Genomic DNA, 23,874 nt, shown 5'->3' on the forward strand with positions numbered 1-23,874 from the left:
TTTCTCCTGTATTCATGTGTTTTTAGTGTTGTACAAACACTCTGAGTAGCCAACACCTTTTCTATCCACAGTATGTAAAGTGAATACACTCACATGTTCGTCAGCTGCTGACATAAATCAATAAAGCATTCTGACACGCTATTGATGAATACAAAACATATTTGAGAACATGATCATAGATTTCATAATTTACCTTTGCTACTATTCAAATACTTTTTATGTATATAATTTATTGTTTTGCCCTTTACCCAGACATATCATAAATTCTGAAAATACATAATTATATATTTGAAAAAAAAGGGGAAAAGGAAATGTGACATGAGCAGAACATTGTATTATTATTATTACAGTTTTCAGACTTCAATGTTATCAACTTATATGCAAAAAGCTTTTAAATATTATAGAATTGTGTATGTGTAGGATAAATGAAATGCTACCTAAGAAATTCAAAATTCAAAAATGTTTAATGGAGAAAAAAAAAAAAAAGACTAGGTAAAGACTAATTAAATACCAACGTGTGAAGGTGTTTTTCAAGAGTTTATTTTCTAAAATCCACAATGCCAAAAGAGAAGAAACATGAATGAAGTTACGGTAGGGTCATTCTGGGTTAATAATTTGCTGATTCTTGAACTTGAGAAAGATTTTGCTTGAAAAGTGTTTTTTTTTTTTTTTTTTTTTTAATAACTAAAAAAATAAAATAAGTAAATATTTGATTGGTTTAGTTTATCTAATGCAATGGCATTTTTATTTTTATTTTCATATAACTGAGGCATCCAAATATTTAAGTGCAACTATGCACTTTAGTAAAATGCATTTTTGTTTTCGTCATGCAGTACAATGGATTCCAGGCCAATAGAGACATGTTATCAATGTATATAATAGATTTGCCGAATAGGGCACCTGCATTTGCTATCTGTTTGGGCTGAATTACTCTGAGATTCTCTAGGAAACAGCATTCTGAAGTTCAGAGTCAGCAGCTGCTAATGAATGCTGAGTTAAGACATGCTCAGCTCAATGGAATCACGGTGCTCTGGTAAAAATGCTCGATTTGAACTTTTCCATAAAAGACATTTCTAGAGCAGGGAGCAGTGATGATTGTTACTCTTCCATGTCATAGATACATTTGAGAAATCCTACTGTAAGCTACTGTATGTTTAATCACAAACAGTAAAAAAGCTTGATCTAAGGTAGTGTCACACTCTTAATCACAGATTGGATTAAAAAAAAAGAAAATGATAATAATAATAATAATAATAATAATAATAATAATAATAATAATAATAATAATAATAATAATAAACACTTGAGAACAAAAAGTACAATGCAACATTTGATGTTGGTAAGCTTTTTTAATGCTTTAAATAAATGTTTTATGCTCACCAATGCTCTATTTATTTGATCAATAATACAGTAATATTGTGGAGAGACAAATTATTTCTTATGTTATATGTTAAAATGTAGTTTATTCCTATGATGCAAAAATGAATTCAGCATTATTACTCCTGTCTGCTGTGTCACATGATCCTTTATTAATTATTCTAATATGAAGATTTGCTGCTCAGTTTTTTTTTATCAGTTCTGAAAGTAGTTGCAACAAATTTAGGATTTTCCTTGGTTGTCAGTTCTAACCATCAAAATTAAAAGAAATAAACATTTGAAATATATCAGTCTGTGTGTAATGAATGAATAAAGTATACAAGTTTAACTTTTTGAATGGAATTGGTGAAATTATATGACCAGCAGAGAAATGACAGAGAGCTTAAATAAATGAACATATGCACGATCGGAAATTAAAGCAATAGCTCACCGAATAAACAAACAAAGAAAAGGTTGGTTTGTATGTGCATGGGATTATATGAGGACAAACACGGAACTATTGTATGAGTGCTTTCATAACTAACCATATGTGTTTGATTAACCTGTTGAATTATTGGTGAGTGTTTGTTTAAACATTCTGTACAAAAGAGCATGCTGATGACTTGGTTATTTGCCTGAGGCCAGCAATGAGAATAATGTAAAGGAAAGCTGCTGCTGTTTATGCAAATCATCTCAGAACAAAAGAGTGGTGGTGGTGGTGGCATATATATATATATATATATATATACAGTACAGACCAAAAGTTTGGACACACCTTCTCATTCAAAGAGTTTTCTTTCTGTTCATGACTATGAAAATTGTAGAGTAACACTAAAGGCATCAAGGGCTATTTGACCAAGAAAGAGAGTGATGGGGTGCTGCGCCAGATGACCTGGCCTCCACAGTCACCGAACCTGAACCCAATCGAGATGGTTTAGGGGTGAGCTGGACCGCAGACAGAAGGCAAAAGGGCCAACAAGTGCTAAGCATCTCTCGGGGAACTCTTTCAAGACTGTTGGAAGACCATTTCAGCTGACTACCTCTTGAAGCTCATCAAGAGAACGCCAAGAGTGTGCAAAGCAGTAATCAAAGCAAAAGGTGGCTACTTTGAAGAACCTAGAATATGACATATTTTCAGTTATTTCACACTTTTTTGCATGTGTATATAATTCCATATATAATTCCACATGTGTTAATTCATAGTTTTGATGCCTTCAGTGTGTATCTACAATTTTCATAGTCATGAAAATAAAGAAAACTATTTGAATGAGAAGGTGTGTCCAAACTATTGGTCTGTACTGTATATATATATATATATATATATATATATATATATATATATATATATATATATATATATACCCACTCTTTTGCTCAGAGATCATTTGCACAAACAGCAAATGCAAACAGTATTTACCTAACATTAGCCCTAAACAATAACTCATAAAATCTGAAGTATGCAAAGTTTTTATTATAAGACCAAAACAGTACTGAATAAAGCATTTGTGCTTCGCCACAGCATGCAAAGTCAGATGTATTGTGGAAAACACAATGGTAAATAGGAAAGAAAATCTTATCCAAATCATAAAAGATAAGGAAGTTAAAGGTAAGGATACAGAAAGATAAGGGGAAAAAAACAATAACAAGCATATCCATGTTATACTCAAGCAATGGTTCATATTTATAATGTGTTTGACTGGGACTGGACTGTGCTGTACTTGTGAGGGAGATCAGAGGGCAGGTTGTCACCAGAGGCACACATGCAATGCAAACATAACCTGAGCTGTCAACAAATGCCACAGAATGTGTTCAAACATGTTTAAAGAGCTATCGGAATGGATAATCACATGCTGCTTATCAAACTGATCAGGGAGGCATTCTCTGGAATGAGACAGCAGTTTGGTCAAAAGGCATCAGGCTTGTTGTTTTGCTGTTTTTTTGTCTGATATTTTAAAGATGACATTGCAAAGGCAAACAAAATGAGTGCGTGCAAAGTATGCACGCAACAAGTGTTTTTGAAAAATGTATGTGCATGCATTTGTGCTGTCTGTGAAAGTATTAAGTTAGCTGTAATATTTAATAAGCAAACACTGATGTGCATATTTGTGTAGAACTTTTTCACACTTAACATTTTGTGCAAAGCTTCCTCATTGCTCAACAGCATGCCAAATACTTCATAATGTATTTAATCATTCAAGTATATCATTATTTCAAATAACCCACTGAAATTGACATCACATACAATTTAAATACTTTCACATTGTAACTTTCTGTACATGCAGATAAATATTTTTCATTTCAATTTGGAGTGAAAAACTGGATAATCAAACAATTGAAAAGGTTCACATTCCACAATTAAACTATTTGGTATTTTTTAAAGAAAGAAAGAAAGAAAGAAAGAAAGACAGAAAGAAAGAAAGAAAGAAAGAAAGAAAGAAAGAAAGAAAGAAAGAAAGAACAAGCTTTTTTGTTTGAGATTTTGCTGCAGGGGGGACAATTCTGTTTCTGAAAATAAGAAATTATGCTCATAACAGTTATGAGTGGCATCTCTTATGCATTTTTAGAGACATAAATAGAAATGAGCATACTTTGCATAAAACAGTGGTACCATTCTTTCCAGTGAACATGGTCATGATGCCCTCAATGATAACGTCTCCTGGCCATCTGTAAAACATATTTACAAAACAAATGAAACTGCAGCTATATTGCATGATAGTCTATAAAAAGGTCATGAGCCCCAAAATTTGTCTAATTTAATTTCAGTGCACACATTCGGTTATGGTGCCCAGCTCTTACTTACTGGAATAAATTACTCTGGAAAACATATAGAGAAAGTTATTTGTGTTTTTCACTTATGTTTAGTATATCACTTAGGCTGCCAATAAAATGTTTTTGTTTGTTTATTTGTTTCATTTATTTATTATTTAGATTGTACATGTTCATAGTAACTTAAGATTTACATTTGTTAATATGCGGTCAATTCATTTTAGATTTATGGCAATTATTAATGTAGTTAACTTGCAGTTGCTAGGATGTTTTGGGTGGTTGCTTTAGTGTTGCTAGGGTACTTTAAATGGTTACTTACCATCTCAAGTCACAAGTCATGAATGAGTTATAATTATGAACACCACTAATTATAATTTAACAATTGTCTGATTTAGAACACCTGCAATCACAACAGGATAAATAAATAAATGAATAAATAAATAAATAAATAAATAAATAAAGATAGATTGTGTATGGTTCCATGTAAAGCTAGAAAAAGTTCAACTACATTCCAAAATCAAAGGTTTGTATTCCAAGCCTGTTCACGGACACCCCAAACTAGGTTTTCCTGATATGACATAAACAAAGCCTTGTTTCTGACTCAACCCATGGTGCACTTGATAATCAGTCCAGTGCCACCACATGATTCACATGATATTATGTGATCAAACGCAGAATGGTACGTGTCTGGCCATATTAAAACATCTATTGTATTACGCTCTATCCTCGTGGTAGGTGAGCATTCTGCGTGTCATTCTATCTGCAGCGCAGATCATTTGATACCTCCCTTGGGGCAGATCTCAGACAACATAAGGTTGTCACCTTCTGAAAGCTCACATCTCTTCGCATGACACTAGAGAACAAAGGGTTACGACCTGCCTTTACACAGGAGTCATATCCTGTCGATTGTCTGACTGTGCAAATTAAAAATGAATGTGCCATGTTTATCTAAAGCTCAGCGGCTTTGTGTCGAGTTTGTGGAAAACTTTCATGTACTGTCTGGCAAACAGAGGAAGCTTTTTGTCCACATCCAATACATGCAATGTCTATTCGACCCCCATCGGGAATGGGATGTGCTAATGTGCTGACCCAGGTGGACACACGGTGGATGGACAAAAGGGGAAAATACCCCAAATAGATGATGAATAACAGAAAATAAATATATAAATAAATACATTTGTGGCTTGTTGTTACTGATAACTCAGTTAGGCATTTTACGAAGTGTAGATTTCATATGAATGAATACGATGTGATTTGTATTTTATATATATAATACACACACACACACACACACACACACACACACACACACACAAGTAAGCAAAAGCATAAAGGTCCAAACATAAACTACGGAGATCATGTGAAAGTATTCAAATAAGATTGCAGGAATTAGCCACATTTCAGCTGTAAGGATGACTGACTCGGTTGAGTATTTGAATCCATTTGCGGAGATGTTTATTGTGGAGAAAACCACACACAAGGATAAGGCAGATAATCGTGGTCAAATAACAAGCAAGGTCAATATCACAGCAAGCAGTCCGTACAGCAAACAAATCCAAATCGTAATCCAACAAACAAGGTCAAGAACAGGCAAAGAACATACACGAGGCAATCAATGTGGCAATGAGAAAACGCTTGGTAGAGACAGGGGTTAGCTGGCAATACTTCGCAATCTGTTGTACGACTGAGCTGGATTTAAACAGGAAGCTACAGGAAGTGGAGGAAGAAGAAGAGCACAGTCAGTAATGAGGAGATGGCGCCCTCTGGCGGCTGGATGAATGGATGGTTGATGTTACAGATTCCTCCCCCCTAGGAACACCTCCAGGTGTTCTTCGTGGACGTCCCCTTGGTCGAGGTGCTGGACGATCCGGATGTGCATGATGGAAATCCCGGGTCAATGATGGGTCTAATATGTCCTTGGCGGCCACCCAAGATCTTTCTTCTGGGCCGTAGCCCTCCCAGTCCACTAGGTATTGTAGCCTGCCCCCCCGACGTCTGGAATCTATGATATCCTTGACCAGGTAAGCCGGAGCTCCATCAACATCCAGTGGTGGGGGGGGCTCCCTCTCCTCGGAGGCAGGACCGGAAGCAGGATGAGCGGGTTTTAACAGAGATACATGAAATGAAGGAGAAATGCGATAATGAGCTGGGAGCTCTAACCTGTATGTTACTGGATTAATTTGCTTTATTATCCGAAATGGGCCTACATACAGTGGACTGAGCTTTTTGCAGGGTAGCCGTAACTGTAGATCTCGAGTCGATAACCATACCCTCTGACCCGGCTGATAGTTTGGGTGGGGACTTCTCCTACGATCTGCTTGGGTTTTCTGGGCTCTGATTGCCCTCTGTAGCCTCACATGAGCGCTGTCCCAGACTCTTTCGCTTCTTCTGACCCAGTCATCCACTGCCGGAACTTCTGAAGGTTCACCCGACCAAGGGAACATGGGGGGTTGATATCCTAAAACACACTTGAAGGGGGTGAGTCCTGTAGATGAGTGAGTAAGGGAGTTTCTTGCATATTCTGCCCAGGGTAGGAATTCATTCCAACGTTCCTGTTCTTGACTACAGTAGGATCCAAGATATCGCCCAATTTCTTGGTTTACTCTCTCCACCTGTCCATTTGCTTGAGGGTGATAACCTGATGTTAAACTGACATTAATGTCTAATTGTTTGCAGAAGGCTTGCCATACTCGGGACGTGAATTGTGGGCCTCTGTCAGAAACAATATCCTCTGGTATGCCATAAATTCGAAAAACATGTTGAAATAAAGCTTGTGCTGTCTCCATAGCTGTGGGTAATGCTTTTAGTGGAACCAGACGACAGGACAGGACAGGAGAAAATCTATCAACAATTACCAGTATGGTGGTGCAGCCGTTAGAGCTGGGTAGATCTGTGACGAAATCCACTGCCAGATGAGACCAGGGCCGCCGAGGGATAGGCAAGGGTTCCAAGAGACCAGCTGGAAGTTTTCGTGGTGTTTTTGACTGTGCACACATGCTGCAAGATTTGACATACAAAGAGACATCCTTTGTTAAATTAGGCCACCAAAATGAATTGCGTACCAGTTCCTCTGTCCGCTGAATGCCAGGATGTCCGGAGCTCAGAGATGTATGGACCCATTGCATGATACGCTGCCGAAGAGATCCTGGAACGTATTGGCGGTTAGGGGGGCAACCTGATGGTGTGGGTTCTGTTAGTTGTTTTCTTTGAATTTCCTCCATTATATCCCAACGAATAGGTGCCAAAATGACTGATGGGGGTAGAATTGGTCCTTGGCAGCAAGAAGTTTCCTCTGACTCATATATTCGTGACAACGCGTCGGCTTTACCATTCTTGCTTCCTGGGCGATATGTTACTGTGAAATGAAATCTTGTGAAGAATAATGACCACCGAGCCTGCCTCGGGTTCAGACGTTTAGCACTCTTGATATACTCCAAATTTTTGTGATCTGTAATCACCTGAAATGGATGACGTGCTCCCTCCAACCAGTGTCTCCACTCAGACAGTGCTTCCTTGATGGAAAGTAGTTCCTTGTTTCCTACATCATAGTTTTTCTCTGCTGTGGTTAGTTTTCTGGAAAAGAAAGCACATGGAAAAACTTTACCAGGGTTTCCTTGTCTCTGGGATAGAACTGCTCCGATGCCGACGTCAGAAGCATCTACTTCCACTATGAATGGTAGGTCAGGGTTTGGGTGTTTCAGAATTGGAGCAGTGGTAAAGCTTGTCTTCAGGGTATCAAATGCGGTCTGGGCAAGCGTTGTCCATGATAGTTTCCTTGGTTTCCCCTTAAGCAAAGCAGTGAGTGGTGCTGCAATGGTACTGTAGTCTCTAATGAATCTCCTGTAAAAGTTAGCAAATCCTAAGAATCTCTGTATTTCCTTTACCGTAGTGGGACGTGGCCACTTTGTAACTGCCTCAACCTTCCTTGCGTCCATCTCCACTCCATGATGACTGATCTTGTAGCCTAAAAAAGTGGTATGTGAGACATGAAATTCACATTTCTCAGTCTTAACATATAAGTGGTTTGCCAGTAATCGAGACAGAACATCTTTCACATGTTGGATATGTTGCTCACGTGTCTTCGAATATATTAGAATGTCATCAATGTAGGCGATAATGTGGTCATTTAGAATGTCCCGAAAGATCTCATTGATAAATGATTGAAACACAGATGGTGAATTGGATAGGCCGTACGGCATTACCAAGTATTCATAGTGCCCCCTGGTGGTGATAAATGCTGTCTTCCATTCATCACCTTCTCTGATCCTGATTAAATTATAGGCACTTCGTAGATCAAGCTTAGTAAAAATCTTGGCTTCACGTAATTGTTCTAAGGCTGAGGGAACTAATGGGAGTGGGTACCTGTTCTTGATAGTGATGGAGTTTAGACCACGATAATCGATACAGGGGCGTAGGCCACCATCCTTTTTTTCCACAAAAAAAAATCCAGATGCTGCTGGTGATGTGGATGGGCGGATAAAGCCTGACTCCAGAGCTTCTTCAATGTATTGTTCCATGGCCTGCGTTTCTGGTATAGTTAATGGATATACCTTGCTTTTAGGAGGTGCTGTGTTAGGTAATAGGTCTATGGCACAGTCCCAATGGCGGTGTGGAGGTAACGTAGCAGCTTTGGCTTTGCTGAAGACTTCCTGGAATTCAATGTACTCTGGGGGAATCTTAACTGCTTCGTTAGTTATTGGACTTTCATCACTTGTGGTTAGACATGGAAGTGGTATATGACCTTGTAGACAATGACTGTGGCAATACGGTGACCATTTGGTAAGTTCTCTGGAACCCCAAGAAATCTGCGGGTCGTGAATGGTTAGCCAGGGATTTCCTAGTATTATTGGATGCTGGGGTGTAGTTGTAACATAAAATGAGAGGGTTTCAGAGTGGAACACACCAATCTTGACTGTAATAGGGATGGTTTGATGAGTGATACCTTTGCCAATGGGTTGAGTGTTGATGGCGGTGATGTGAATCGGTGGTATGCAAGGGATCACAGGGATGTTGAGTTTAGCCACCAATTCATGGTGAATTAGGTTCAGTGCCGATCCTGAGTCAATTAATGCTGAAACACATTGTACGTAACTTGCATAAGTGATGGTCATAACAAGAGTCAAGCACTTGGTGAATAGATTACCTGAATGTATACTCACTTTAGATGGTGTGGGCTTGTTGGGGCAGTGACGGCATTGATGACCTGGTTGCCCACAGTAAAAACATAGTCTCTGTACACGCCGTCGTTCACGTTCCTCCATTGAGATTTTGGTAAGGCCGATTTGCATGGGTTCAACAGGTTCCAGGCCACTAGCAGTTGTGGCAGACATTGAAGTTGTTAGGGGACAGGTGGGATGGTTACGTATCAGATTATCATCGTGGTGGTTATAAGTTGCTGTAAGTCCATATCCATGTCCTTACAAGCAATCTCTGATTGTAATTTGGGGTGAAGACCTCGCTTAAAGATTGGTTTAAGCGCGGCCTCATTCCAGCCACTTTGCGCTGCTATGGTGCGAAAATCTACTGCGTATTCTGCAGCAGTACGATTTCCTTGACACAAATCCAACAACTGCATAGATACATCTCTCCCTCCAGCTGGGTACTGAAAAACCTCAGTAATCTGCTTCGAAAAATAATCGAATGAGGTCCGTATCATATCCTCTTGATCCCACACAGCAGATGCCCATTCGAGAGCTTTGCCAGTGAACAGTGACATCATAAATGAACATTTAGTGGTATCACGTAGAAAGGCCTCAGGCTGGTTCTCAAAATAAATGGAACATTGACGAAGAAACCCCTTGCACCTTTCAGCTGTGCCATCAAATGTATCTGGTAAAGAAAATCTTACCGCCTCAGGTCGAGTCGCTGGGAGAGATTGTATGTAGCGGGTGAGATGTTCATTAGCGGCTCGCAGAGATGAAAGTTGAGCTTGGAACTCCGTAATCCTCTCATTTTGATAAGCAAAGGCGGCCTGAAGTTGTGAAATCTCCGCTGGATTCTGGTCAGGCGAAGTATTCTGTAAGGATGACTGACTCGGTTGAGTATTTGAATCTATTTGCGGAGATGTTTATTGTGGAGAAAACCACACACAAGGATAAGGCAGATAATCGTGGTCAAATAACAAGCAAGGTCAATATCACAGCAAGCAGTCCGTACAGCAAACAAATCCAAATCGTAATCCAACAAACAAGGTCAAGAACAGGCAAAGAACATACACGAGGCAATCAATGTGGCAATGAGAAAACGCTTGGTAGAGACAGGGGTTAGCTGGCAATACTTCACAATCTGTTGTACGACTGAGCTGGATTTAAACAGGAAGCTACAGGAAGTGGAGGAAGAAGAAGAGCACAGTCAGTAATGAGGAGATGGCGCCCTCTGGCGGCTGGATGAATGGATGGTTGATGTTACATCAGCAAAGTGTAAAACAGTAGGAGTAGTGAGATTGTTATGAATCTCACAAGAAAGTGCAAGTATTTCATAGGAGAGTTCATAGCATTTGATTTAATGAATTATTTCAACATTCTTGTCAGTTTGTAAAAAAGAAAGAAAGAAATCACTATAACTACTTTTTCTTTTTTTTTTTTTTTTTTTTTTACCTGTTTATGAGTAGAGTTTGCTCTTTAAACAGTTATTTTCCAGTAAACTTGCACATTTTATTAAATTTGAGTTAGAGGTTAGCATACAGGGTTAGCATGTGGTCTTATCGTTCCACTTTCATGTAGTAATGGAACAAGAAAGGCTATTTATGACTTTAAATCAGCTGAACCAAATGTTTCAAATTGTGTGAAACTCACTCTGGTTAACATCATTAAAGCAAGAACACTTGGAAACTTTGCTTTCTATTTCCTTAATAGCTCCCTGACTAGCTTGTACTAATCTGAGAAATGTCTGAAACTTTGTATTGTGTGCACTTTCTGTGTTTTATTTTCCTCTTCATGATTAATCACTTGTATTCCTTAACTCTGTGTATGTCGCTTTGGATTGGAAATGAATAAATGTCAATGTAAATGCATTTTTAACAATGTTCAGCAAAATATCTGAAAATATAAAGTTTGTAACAGCACTTTTACAGAAATGTTATACCTTTAAAATTGTAACATTTGAAATTTTACTGACTCACAATCAACATTTTACACTGGTTTACAGGTTTACTTGCGATCATCCCTTTCACAGTCAAACCACTGATATTTCATAATGCATAAAACTGTTATGCAAAGCCTAGTTTGCTGAAATCACATAACTTGATCGGTTTGATAACTGCTACAAAGCTTTGATTTGAAACAAAACAAAAGATAAGAACAGTGTTTCATGAAGTCATTGCTAGTGTCATGAGTATTTCTTTTCACATTAAAGCAAATTCTAGAGATTTACTTAAATATTTTTAAAATAAAAAAAAATTACATCTTAAATTATTTAGGTAACAGGGCAGTATATTGAGGTTTACCTTGACATCAAAGTTGCAATATCAGCAAATATACAGAAAAGAAAATGAGAGCACTTTTGGTCTTCACATGACCTTCAAAAGAACCAGACAATGCAGGAGGAGAGAAAACATTTGGACATGAATAAAATGTGTGTGTTTTATCTAAAACATGTTGGATTTAATAATTTATTTCTAATTTAAATTTAGATTTTATAAATAATATATTTCTGGTTAAAGTGTAGTGATCGAGACCAGGATTGTAGTTTCAAGGTATTTATTTATTTATTTATTTAGTTATAAGTTTTACATTTTAGATTTTAAATTTGCCATTAGATTAGTGTGCAGAACACTTTGCTTAATAATAAAATGCACATTATTAGAGTTGATTTATGTATACATTTATGTATATAATGGAACCAGGGGCGTACCACTTTTAATATCACAGAAATTCGGCAAAGTGTGTTCGCATAGAGGTTCTCAAGAACTGGTGTGAATAAATATAGATCTAAACTCAAAGAGACAGGATTGTCTGCGCATGACCTGGTATTTTATTTGAATCCAGAATAAGGCGAGATCAACATCAGGAAGCCCTAAACACTCATGTAACTGAAACTTTTGGAAACACAAAGACATACGATTGCGACAATATATGTTTTTTTTAAGTCATCTTCAACAGGTGATAAATAAAGTATATGAACAATGCAGTGCTAATTGACATAGCATTTATTACAGTCTAAAGACTATTGTGCCTTATTATGTGCTAAAAAAAAGTGTTTGTAGTATATAAACATTATTATTTGTTATTGTCCAGCAGTTATAGATTTCTAAGCCAATTAAAAGCTAGAAATTAGAGAAACAATTATGTTGCTTATAGTATACAGTACCAGTCAAAAGTTTTTGAACAGTAAACTTGTTAATTTTTTTTTTTTTTAAGAAGTCTCTTCTGCTAACCAAGCCTGCATTTATTTATTTACAGCTGAGTAAAAAAAAAAAAAAAAAAAAAAAAAAAAATCAGGATTCTTTGATGAATAGAAAGTTCAGAAGAACAGCATTTATCTTTTGAAGAGTTTTTTTTGAAGCTTTTGAACGATAAAGTGTATAATGTTGCAAAAGTTTTTTTTATTTCACATAAATGCTGATCTTTGGATCATTCTATTCATCAAAGAATACTGAAAAAAAATGTGCTCATCTGTTTTAAATATTGATAATCTGCAAATCAGCATATTAGAATAATTTCTGAAGGATGTGACAATGGAGATTGGAGCAATGGTGCTGAAAATTCACCTTTGATCACAGGAATAAATTACATTTTAAAATATATTCAAATAGAAAACAGTTATTATAAATAGTAAAAAATATTTCACTAAATTACTTATTTTTCTGCATTTCAAATAAATGCAGGCTTGGTGAACAGAAGAGACTTCTTTAAAAACATGAAAAATCTTACTGTTCAAAATCTGTTGACTGGCAGGCTATACAGACTACAGACATGTAATATTGTAATGTTTTATATTATATTGTAATGTTTTAGTAATGATCTCTTACAAAAATTAACCATGGTTTTATCATAGTAAACACAGTAACCAAGGTTTTTTTTTTTTTTTTTTTTTTTTTTTTTGCATATTGATTACCATTTTTGTAACCTCAGTTTTAGTAATTAATTTATTTAACTATAGTACCCAAGGGAATTATATATATATATATATATATATATATATATATATATATATATATATATATATATATATATATATATATATATATATATATATATATATATATATTGGTTTAATCTAGTAAAACTATGGTTAATTTTCATAAGTGATAAATTGTATTCACTGACAGCAGCATTCATTTTTGCATTAGGTCTGCATTGAAGCACTCGTTTCAATAAGATGTTGTGCTAATTTGGCATACAAATGAGTTTTGGTGAGTATAAAATGGTGTTTCTTGTAATTTAGTATGCATTTTAACATGTAGGCTATTTTAGAGTCATACCTTGTACACTAACTGCATTATTTGTGATTATTGCTTGTTTTCACAAACGCCATCTATGGATCTTATCTTACATTGAACCTGGGTCTGACAGGTTTTTCTGAGGATCACTAAGGAAAAGTGCATCATTGGCCATCGTACACTGACTATTACAAATAGATTTTTGACTATTGTTACACATTACTGCAGATTTATTATTATTATTATTATTATTATTATTATTATTATTATTATTATTATTATTATTATTATTATTATTTTAACCACAGCACATTTTCTCTATAGCAGGGCTTATTTTCTTTCACTTGAATTTCATAAGATAAAGAATTTGATTAAACATAAAGCATTTAGAATAATATGCACAATATATATAAATATAATAAAAACTCCTACATATCCATTTATACATGAAAACAATGGTTCACTTGCATTATCTATAAATATATATATATATATATATATATATATATATATATATATATATATATATATATATATATATATATATATATATATATGTTACCTTCATTGTTCATTTGCTATTTTTTTAAATGATTTTTCCAATACCCCCCCACTTTGTTTGGCCTAGTGGTGGGTAGACATTTGCTGACTGTATCAGCTGACTTTAATGCATATCTTGGAGCTGTTGTGCACAGCTCTCTGAAGCTTAACTATCAGTAAATAGTTGACCCCCCCCACACACACACACCACAAAATAAATAAAAAAGGAACCAACAAACAAAAAAACTGAAGCCCGTATAATGTGCTTTTCCCACCAAATTATACAGAGTGGAAGTGTTTCTAGCCTCCAGACATAATGCAGAATATATCAGGACATGTTTCAGAGCTGACACAAGCTCCTCAAGAAGCACATGGTTGTCTGTCTCACATCGCCCTCTTCTGGCAAGCAGGTACAGGAATGCCACTGCAATTTGGTCTGTTCATAGTATAATTGAGTTTTTGAAAGATTTAAATCAGGGGTTTTCACACTGTTCCTGGAGCCTCTCCAGCGCTGCATATTTTTGGAGTGTCCTTTATAGCTGATTTCAACTGAATTGTAGAGAACTCAACCCTAGCTGTGTGTCCAGGAGCAGTCTGAAAACCTCTGATTTAAAGGGTTGGTTCATCCAAAAATGAAAATTATGTCATTAATAACTCACCCTCATGTCGTTCCAAACTCGTGAGACCTCCATTTATCTTCGGAACACAGTTTAAGATATTTTAGATTTAGTCCGAGAGCTCTCAGTCCCTCCATTGAAACTGTGTGTACGGTATACTGTCCATGTCCAGAAAGGTAAGAACAACATCATCAAAGTAGTCCATGTGACATCAGAGGGTCAGTTATAATATTCTGAAGCATCGGAAATACATTTTGGTCCAAAAATAGCAAAAACTACTACTTTATTCAGTATTGTCTTCTCTTCAGTGTCTGTTGTGAGAGAGAGAGTTCAAAACAAAGCAGTTTGTGATATCCAGGTCGCAAATGAATCATTCGATGTAACCGGATCTTTTATAACCAGTTTACCAAATCGAACTGAATCGTTTTAAAGGTTTGCGTCTCCAATACGCATTAATCCACAAATGACTTAAGTTGTTAATGTGGCTGACAATCCCTCTGAGTTCAAACAAACCAATATCCCAGAGAAACTAATTTACTCAAACAATACACTGACTGAACTGCTGTAAAGAGAGAACTGAAGATGAACGCCGAGCCGAGCCAGATAATGACTCGTTCATGAGTCAAGAACCGTTGCTGTCAGACGTGTCCGATTCGAGAACTGATGATACTGCGCATGTGTGATTCAGTGTGAAGCAGAGCGTCTGAACCGAACTGATTCTTTTGCTGATTGATTCTTAACTGATTCTGCGAAAACGATTTAAACCGATTCAGTTCAATTTGATCCGGTTACATCGAATGATTCGTTTGCGAACTGGATATCACAAACTGCTTTGTTTTGAACTCTCTCTCACACAGACACGGAAGAGAAGACAATACTGAATAAAGTCATAGTTTTTGCTATTTTTGGACCAAAATGTATTTGAATGCTTCAAAAATTTCTAACTGACCCTCTGATGTCACATGGACTACTTTGATGATGTTTTTCTTACCTTTCTGGACATGGACAGTATACCGTATACACAGCTTCAATGGAGGGACTGAGAGCTCTCGGACTAAATCTAAAATATCTTAAACTGTGTTACAAAGATAAATGGAGGTCTTACTGGTTTGGAACGACATTAGGGTGAGTTATTAATTACATAATTTTTGGGTGAACTAACGCTTTAAGGAAACGTGTTTCACTGGGGGCAAAAATAAGGATGTATATGTGTGTGTGTTTCCAGTGAACATTCATTTATTTATTTATTTACAAAGAAGTCTCAATAATACATCTAATTTTGTTGCAAATCTGCAAACATAGCCATTATTTTGTATTCATTTTTCACAGACCTGGCAAGATCTGACAACATGCCCTAAATTTGAAATGACTGAAAAGCATAATTTTGATAGGAAATGCTAAAATTACTACAACAAAAATGTAAATAAATATAAACAATTAAAGCTGAAATGATGTAAGCATAATTAAACATTTTCATTAATACTATAATAGTTTATAAATAATACTAAAATAAAACTGATTCTAAAACACTGGTCTGTCTGTATATCCATCCATCTATGTGACAAATTCTTGTAAAATAAAATAAATTTATAGTATGGCACCATTTAGTGTGATAAGTATGAAATAATTTTGTATATTATTACATTTATTGTATATATCACATCAAACTAAATCAGACATTGCATAAAAACCCTCTCTTCCACATTGCTAGTTGTCTGAATTATTTGGTAATGTGAAATCAAAACAAGGTTTTCTCACTTTGTTGTTTTTTTTTTTTTCTTTTTTTTTTTTTTTTGCAGCACTGTCACATTTAACTGACCAGACACAGCTTGATCTGGTTTATGGAGTCTGTTCCGCACCAATTCAAGGAGTCTCTGGGGAAATCAGAGTCTGGAACAGACCCCACTGGTTTAGAACAGTGGACATCAGGCCGCTTCCATGAGCAGAACACCTGAGTGAAATGCTGATGCTTCCCAGTGGTGGCGGCCAAGGACAGGTGTCTGCGCTGTTACTGACAAGCTCGGTTAGAGGAGAGTGACATGTCTTGCTGAGATTATCTGTGCTCAGAGTGAGTGCTGATAAGAGAGAGGAAGTGCAGACTGCCTTTGTCTGACTTTTCAGGAGTAAAATGAGAATGTCTGAATACCTTTAAATTTGTGTCACTCAGTGGGATTGACTGATGAAAAACTGATATATTTTAGATCAGATGTGATTTTGTAGCTCAGCTTCAGGGATTTAGAAACGGTGGCAACATTGCATGTGTTAAAGGTACTCCCATACCTCATTATGGCAGTTATTTATTTATTTATTTGTTTGTTTGTTTATATTGCTCAAAACATTGAATTTCCGTCTCAAATACTTTACATACATGAAAACGTCCGAGCAAATGTTATATTAATAATAGCAAATTTATTAAATATATTGTAAAATGTATTATTGTATTTCCATCACAAATAGTTAACATACGTGTGTGTGTGTACTCTTCTCACTTTTATATTTTTCAGTATCCATATATAGCTTTAACTAATGTAAATTTTTAAGTCTAAGCTTTTAATCAAATTTTTATATTTTAGCTTTTGAACAATAACAAAACTGTTTAGAATGATACAATCAGCCGCAAATTTCTTTATTTATATCGTAATGGCGGTGTAGACAATCTAGGAGGCCATGGTTAAGCAGCCTCCGAGATGTACAGGCATCTTGGCAGCAACGGGGTACTGAGGGCGCTCTGGAGGATCGGGCGCTGCTGGACACACTTGAGGCGTGGGCACAGGAGTGCGCTCTGGACTGGATTCATGGACTGGAGCCCGCCTAAAGTCGTAGAGAGGAGCCCTCACTGGGCTAAACTTGGGAACAGGAGCCCTGGGTGGGCTAAACTTGGGAACACGAGCCCTCACTAAAACGAGCTCTGTGGCTGGAGCTGATACTGGAGCAAGCTCGACACATGGAGCCCGGGAACGAAGGAGCAAGGAAACGAGGAGTAAAGTAAATCCCAAAGACTTTAATGAACTCAAAGCGGGGAACACAGGAACACTGGAAACACAGAACACAAAATGACTGTGACGAGTGGGGCGGGGCCGAGAGCTGTGGGAATGGAGCGAAGCCAGTGAAGTGATTTGGAAATTGGCGACACCTGCTCAACTCACCGGTTTCGAGTCCCAAGGAGGAGATCGGAAGGATACAAAAGATGATCGATGACAGTGAATGATGAGAGTACCAGGCCTGGATTATATTTTGTGTTTCTGATTTGTTTGTGCGCCACTGTCGTCCATGAGGGGCTGTCACGCTGTTTTGTGTTTATTTCATTATTAAAGTTTTAATTTGAATGTTCGGCAGTTCCCGCCTCCTACGTCCCGTGATAATAAAGTTTTTATATTGTTACTCTGGTGGCGAAGCGTGGAAGGTAGAACACAGTCTTGTGATTACGTTTGTATATTGTTACAATGACATTTAACAGCAGAGGGGAAATGAGGGGCACAACACACTTTAAATACACTTAAATTGGACACATCTGGGAACAAATGAACTGAATAGGGCCAGGAACAGGAACGGGAAAAACCAACTATGGGCATAATCATCAAACTGGAGAACCTAGGGGAGGAAGACACATGAGACATGGAAAAGAGTCTGACAATCGGACACTTATGTTTGTTGACCATTATTCTGAATATTGAGGGGCACATTTCTCTATGATAAACAAACATTGTTTATGTTGCCTAAATGCATAATAAATTTTAGCATTAGGCCTAAGTGAGGAAAAAATAAATGTTTTATCTCTAACATTTAGAGTTGGCATTCACAAAAATATAACTCTGTCACATATCTTCTTTGCAGACCAGCATTGAACATGTATTTATTGCCAAGAGAATGTGAGAAACTACTAACTGTTTACTGAGCTTATCATTTGGCTGAGATTCAGAGAAAGTCTCTCATAAAACCACCAGCATGTTTCTGTACCCACAAGGGCAACAAAACATCGGATCACTGCTACTTCATCATTAAAAATGTATGCAGTGCACATCCTCTGCCTCAATTTTGGAAAGTTTCATGACAAACACACTTTTGCTCAGAGACAAACAAAGACCGAGGCAGTCAACTGTTTCCAGCTAGAGAAAAGACAAACAAACAAAACTCAGCATATGGACATAATAGGGCCAAATCACTCAAAATTAAATAAATGTTGAAATATATAAGTTAATTGTGAAATACCTAATGAATTAATTAAATACATAAATGAATGCATACATGACAAAATATTGATTTTATTATTTATGTCTGCAGATTAAGTTATCAATCAAAACATTGATTTTGACAATTTTAATACAACAATAGAAAATATCTTATGTTGGCAGAAATTAGCAGTGTTTGGAATAACGGTGTTTAAAAGAACGGCGTTAGGTAACGATGTTATTTTTTCAGTAACGGGGTAATCTAACTAATTACTTTCCTCGTCATTACAACGCCATTACCATTACTGAAAGTTAAATGCGGTGCATTACTATGCATTGATTTAATAAACTGTGTAATCTGAATGCACCCCTGGCTCAAACAGCGAGTGAGGAGGTGGGTTAATAACACAGACAGTAAGGTTAATAACGAGATAAGCGATTATGATTGGCGAAGGCAGAGTCATGTGTTTCATGGTAGCCAATCAGAGCCAGTGTTTTTACACACATGCCGGCACACGCGCCAGCGGCGCCAAACACACACACACACACACACACACGCAACAGCTACACACAGAGATTCGCAACAGCAGCAGAAATGGTGAGTCAGGAGCAATCCGAGGAGAAGTTGGCATTTTCAAGGTGGAGATATAAGCGCTACTTCAAATTAATTGTGATCAAAACCAAGAACGTGCATCTAATGTGTGACACACGCATCTACAAAGCTAGTGGCCCAAAACTATTTTCTTACAAAGATACTACATGAAGTGCAGGATAAAACTCTTGCTGTCTGTTGACGGGCAATAAATATTGAAAGTTATGTGCGAACACCTGTCTGTTCTACTCATTTCAACTGACTTGTGAAAAATGCTAAAAAAATAAAATAAAATAAAATTCTTTGACATATAACAACTTTTTTTTTTTATATACAGTAACGCAAATAGTTACTTTCCCTGGTAACAAGTTACTTTTATTATAGACAGTGTTGTGGGTAACGCGTTACAAAGTAACGTGCAGCCAACATCTCGCAGAGAAGATTTTCTACTTGAATTAAAATTGTCATAGTCAACTTTCTAATTGATAACTTCATCTGAGAACCATCCTCAGCCAAAGGTCATGATGCGAAAAAAAAGAAAGAAAAAGGTGCCTAAATTATAAAGACCAAAGAAATCTAATTTAAAAGGTGATGCCGCCCACTGAGTGACTGAGTGTCGTGAATGAAATATGGAGGGAGGAAATCAATTAATGAATAAATAATTTATTTAATTATTAAATTTTGAGTAATTTGGCCCTCCTTAAAGACAAAGTGACACGATAGATGGAAAGATAGATAGATAGATAGATAGATAGATAGATAGATAGATAGATAGATAGATAGATAGATAGATAGATAGATAGATAGACTGCCCTATAACACACAATCATCAGGGAGTTTATTTATTGCAATTAATGTTCTCAGAGATAAAGCTCAAAGACCTATATATGGCATTAATAAAAAAATAATAATAATAGATTCTGAATATTGATTTGCCAATTTCAATCTGGTGTATATCAAATCTTGCCAAAGCGCTGTATGGAAGTTAGGTACTGTATGGGGTTCACTCAGTGTTCAGAACAACACAATGTGACAGACATCCAACAGAAGCCCCACACAAAGAATTCTGCAAAATTATTTTTTATAATTATTCAAAAATAAATAAATATATGTAAAAATAGATAAAATATGCTACATTTACCCTGAAAAAAAGTCAGCTGCTTCTCACCCAAAAGTACAAATAAATCAAATGATCAAACAATCTAAAAATACATATCTTAAACATTGTAATCGAGAAACTAAATGTAAAATACAACTCTGTCAAACGAATAAATCAAAAGATGAATTGGAAGAATATTTAAGGAGAAAATATAAGAGGAAGAAATAAAGATGAGAAATAGTTTTCTTATGTGATGAGTCACAAACAGGTTCCTGAATGTGTGTGTGTGCATGTGTGTGTGTGTGTGTGTGTGTGTGAGTCTCCACTGAATAGCAGAGAATCTGGTGCTGGAGCTGTAAATTGACAAGGGGCCAAAAACACGTCTGTCTCTCCCTCTTTCTCTTTCAAAGCTCTGCTAATTCCCCTCCTCATCTCCTTCCCCTCCTCTTCTCTTTTCTTCCTTGCCCTCTCTTCACTCTTCTCTCCATTCATGAAAAACTCAAGGCCCTCTGTTGCAGGTGCACACATCAATTAGCAATTACCTTTATCCCTTGCTCTGTGACTTCGGGAGCCTTTCCCTGGATAGCCTCACAGGTGCACAGAATGCTAATGGCCCCTGGGCATGGGCCAGAGCTTCCCCTTTCACTCCAAATCCCCCAATACAAGACCAAGCTACTGGAACACGAGCTTCAGCCACAGCGTTTATCCCCAAGCCTAAATGGTCTCTCGTGGGACATCCAGTGAAACATTTTAGTTTGAGTTTTGTTGAAAATGGAGGTCAGAGAAAATGTTGACTCAAGGCAGACAGTGTGAGGGGAAGGTAATCATTTAACATTTTGATCTCCAGCAGAATGCCGCCACCTGGAAAGTGTTTACCACCATAAGAAGGGAGGTTTTACAAAGCTGGTTTTCTAAAGGGTACACAGGTTTGTTTTCCTCTGTGAAAAAAACGTAATTCATACGGATTCTTGAAACATGTTCCACAAGATTACAGGCCATTCGTTTTGAAAATAGCAATATTTACATTATGGAAGATGCACATTTTATGCACACAAAGGCTGCGTTTATTTTATCAAAAATACAGAAAAAATTACATTAATACATTATAATAATAACAATTTAAATTGACAGTGTATTACTGATTAAAATAACTGTTTTCTATTGGAATATATTTTTAAATGTAATGTATTCATTACATGCAAAGCTGAATATTCTGCTCACAACATTGTCTTATCATGATCAATGTTGAAATCATTGGTGGTGATTTTTATTCTGTGGAACTGTTTTAATCAGGATTTTTGGATAATTAGAAGAAAAAAAAAAACATTAATTTGAATATATATATATATATATATATATATATATATATATATATATATATATATATATATTTACTTACTGACCCCATATTATGTGTCCTAACTGAAGGAAGATTTACATTTGGAAGAAAAAAAAGAAGAGCATTCATAAAAAAAACATAAAGTATCAAACGAGTCTGTGTGCATCTTTTTATCTAAGGTCCTCTTCTCATACATGTTACATGAGTTCAGCATCATCAAAAGCACTGGTGAGTATTTTAATAATATATCATAGTTATATAGTATTTTATATAGTAATTTGCATATATTCTAATATGATTTTTAAGAGTGTGTAGTTGCAGCACCAGTAGAGGTTATCACACTAGCTAGCCAAACCTTAATTCCCTGGCCCAAGTACTCAAGAATCAGGGATAAGACAAATAACTCATGACAAAACACCATGTAGACACTTCGTAGAATTTGAATCTGCCCTTGTAGGGTGAAAAAGTCCTCCAAAGATAATGAAATCATCTCATTAGACTAATGAGCAGAATTAGTAACGAGTGTTGTTTGCTTGTGCTCTGTTAAAGGCAGAGATTTGTCATCTAATTATCAAACAACACAATACAAATATTATGTAAAATATGTTTGACAACTCACTTAATGGACCCTGAGTTATGTTCATGATACCAAAACATAAAAAAAAACAAAAAAAAATAAAAAAAAAAAAACACGGATGTCTTGCCCCCAATAAAAAAGGACAAACATCACCCGCGTCAGATTTGTCAGGAAAATAAATAGATACATAGAAGAAACTTAATTACGTAGTCACACTTGCCGACTTTGTTAAACTTTGCATTAATTTGTGACAAAGAACAAACAGCGATCTCACATGAATAATGGAATAAGTTGCTAATTAACTCAAATTGCTTGTCCTTTTGCACTGACTTTCCCTGTTACCTTGAGTATTATGGGTATTGCTTGACTCTTTGGGGTGCTTTGGGCAAGAAATGTCGAGAAATAATTATAAGCCAATACCCACGGGAAGGTTGTGTGACAAACATCAGACAGCAGTGCGCATGTAGGTGGAAGCAGAAATGCATAAGGCCCAATGGACGAATAAACAGTCTCTGTAATGAATGACCACATAGTTATATTATATTGCCAGATATGACACCTATATCACATTTAACACCATGCATTTATTTACTACCGGCAATAAGATTTTTAATGGTTTTGACAGAATTCTGCACCAAGGCTGCACTTATTTGATCAGAAATACAATACAAACAACAATAATAATAATAATACTATGAAAAACTATTGCTATTTACTATTATAATTACTATAACTGGGCAGTCATGACCTAATATTTAGAGAGTCTGCCTTTGTAACCCAAAGAACACAGGTTTGAGTCTCACTACCAGCAGGAATTGTAGGATGGGAAAGTGAATGTCCAGCGCTCCATACAAAAATGAATTTTCAGCAGCCCATACTCCAGTTTTCAGTGTCACATGATCCTTCAGAAATCATTCTAATCTCTAAGCAATTATATCTGATATCTAATATTCTAATCAAAGTAATTTACAATGTTTCAAAATATTTAGATTTAAAATAAATGTTGTTATATTGAATTTTTTCTACTCATCAAGAAAATCACTGAAAAATATTTGATGGTTTCCACAAAAATAGTAAGCAGGAAAAACAGTTTTTAACATTGATAATAAGAGCCATTATTAGTAATTGAGCACCAGTAAATTAATATTAATTTTTAGTTAGTTTATGTCCAGTACCCTGTGTAAACACAAGGGGGCACTGCTGTTATTTGGAAAATTAATCTTACGCTGCCTTCTCTTTTTTCTGGTCTGTGTATTGTTCATTTAAAATATATAACTCTTGGAGCCCTGAATGTTAACAGCAAAAATATTTATAATAGGTCTAACTATCACCTGTGTTTTACCTGCAATCTTGGTCCAGGTTGAACTTGTGAAAGCAGGCTGTTGCATCTTAACATCTCCATGATTTGATCTCAAATCAAGGGCAAGCAGCTTTATGAAA

The 23,874-nt window shown here is 36.2% G+C and overlaps 1 protein-coding gene across 1 annotated transcript in view; it reads right to left on the reverse strand.

Moving 5' to 3' along the window:
- The window catches only part of LOC127996448 (uncharacterized), a 253,677-nt gene that overhangs the window by 143,021 nt on the left and 86,782 nt on the right, over positions 1-23,874 (reverse strand). The window lies entirely within an intron of this gene.

The sequence above is a fragment of the Carassius gibelio genome, chromosome A1 (assembly GCF_023724105.1).
Source record: "Carassius gibelio isolate Cgi1373 ecotype wild population from Czech Republic chromosome A1, carGib1.2-hapl.c, whole genome shotgun sequence".
NCBI lineage: Eukaryota > Metazoa > Chordata > Actinopteri > Cypriniformes > Cyprinidae > Carassius > Carassius gibelio.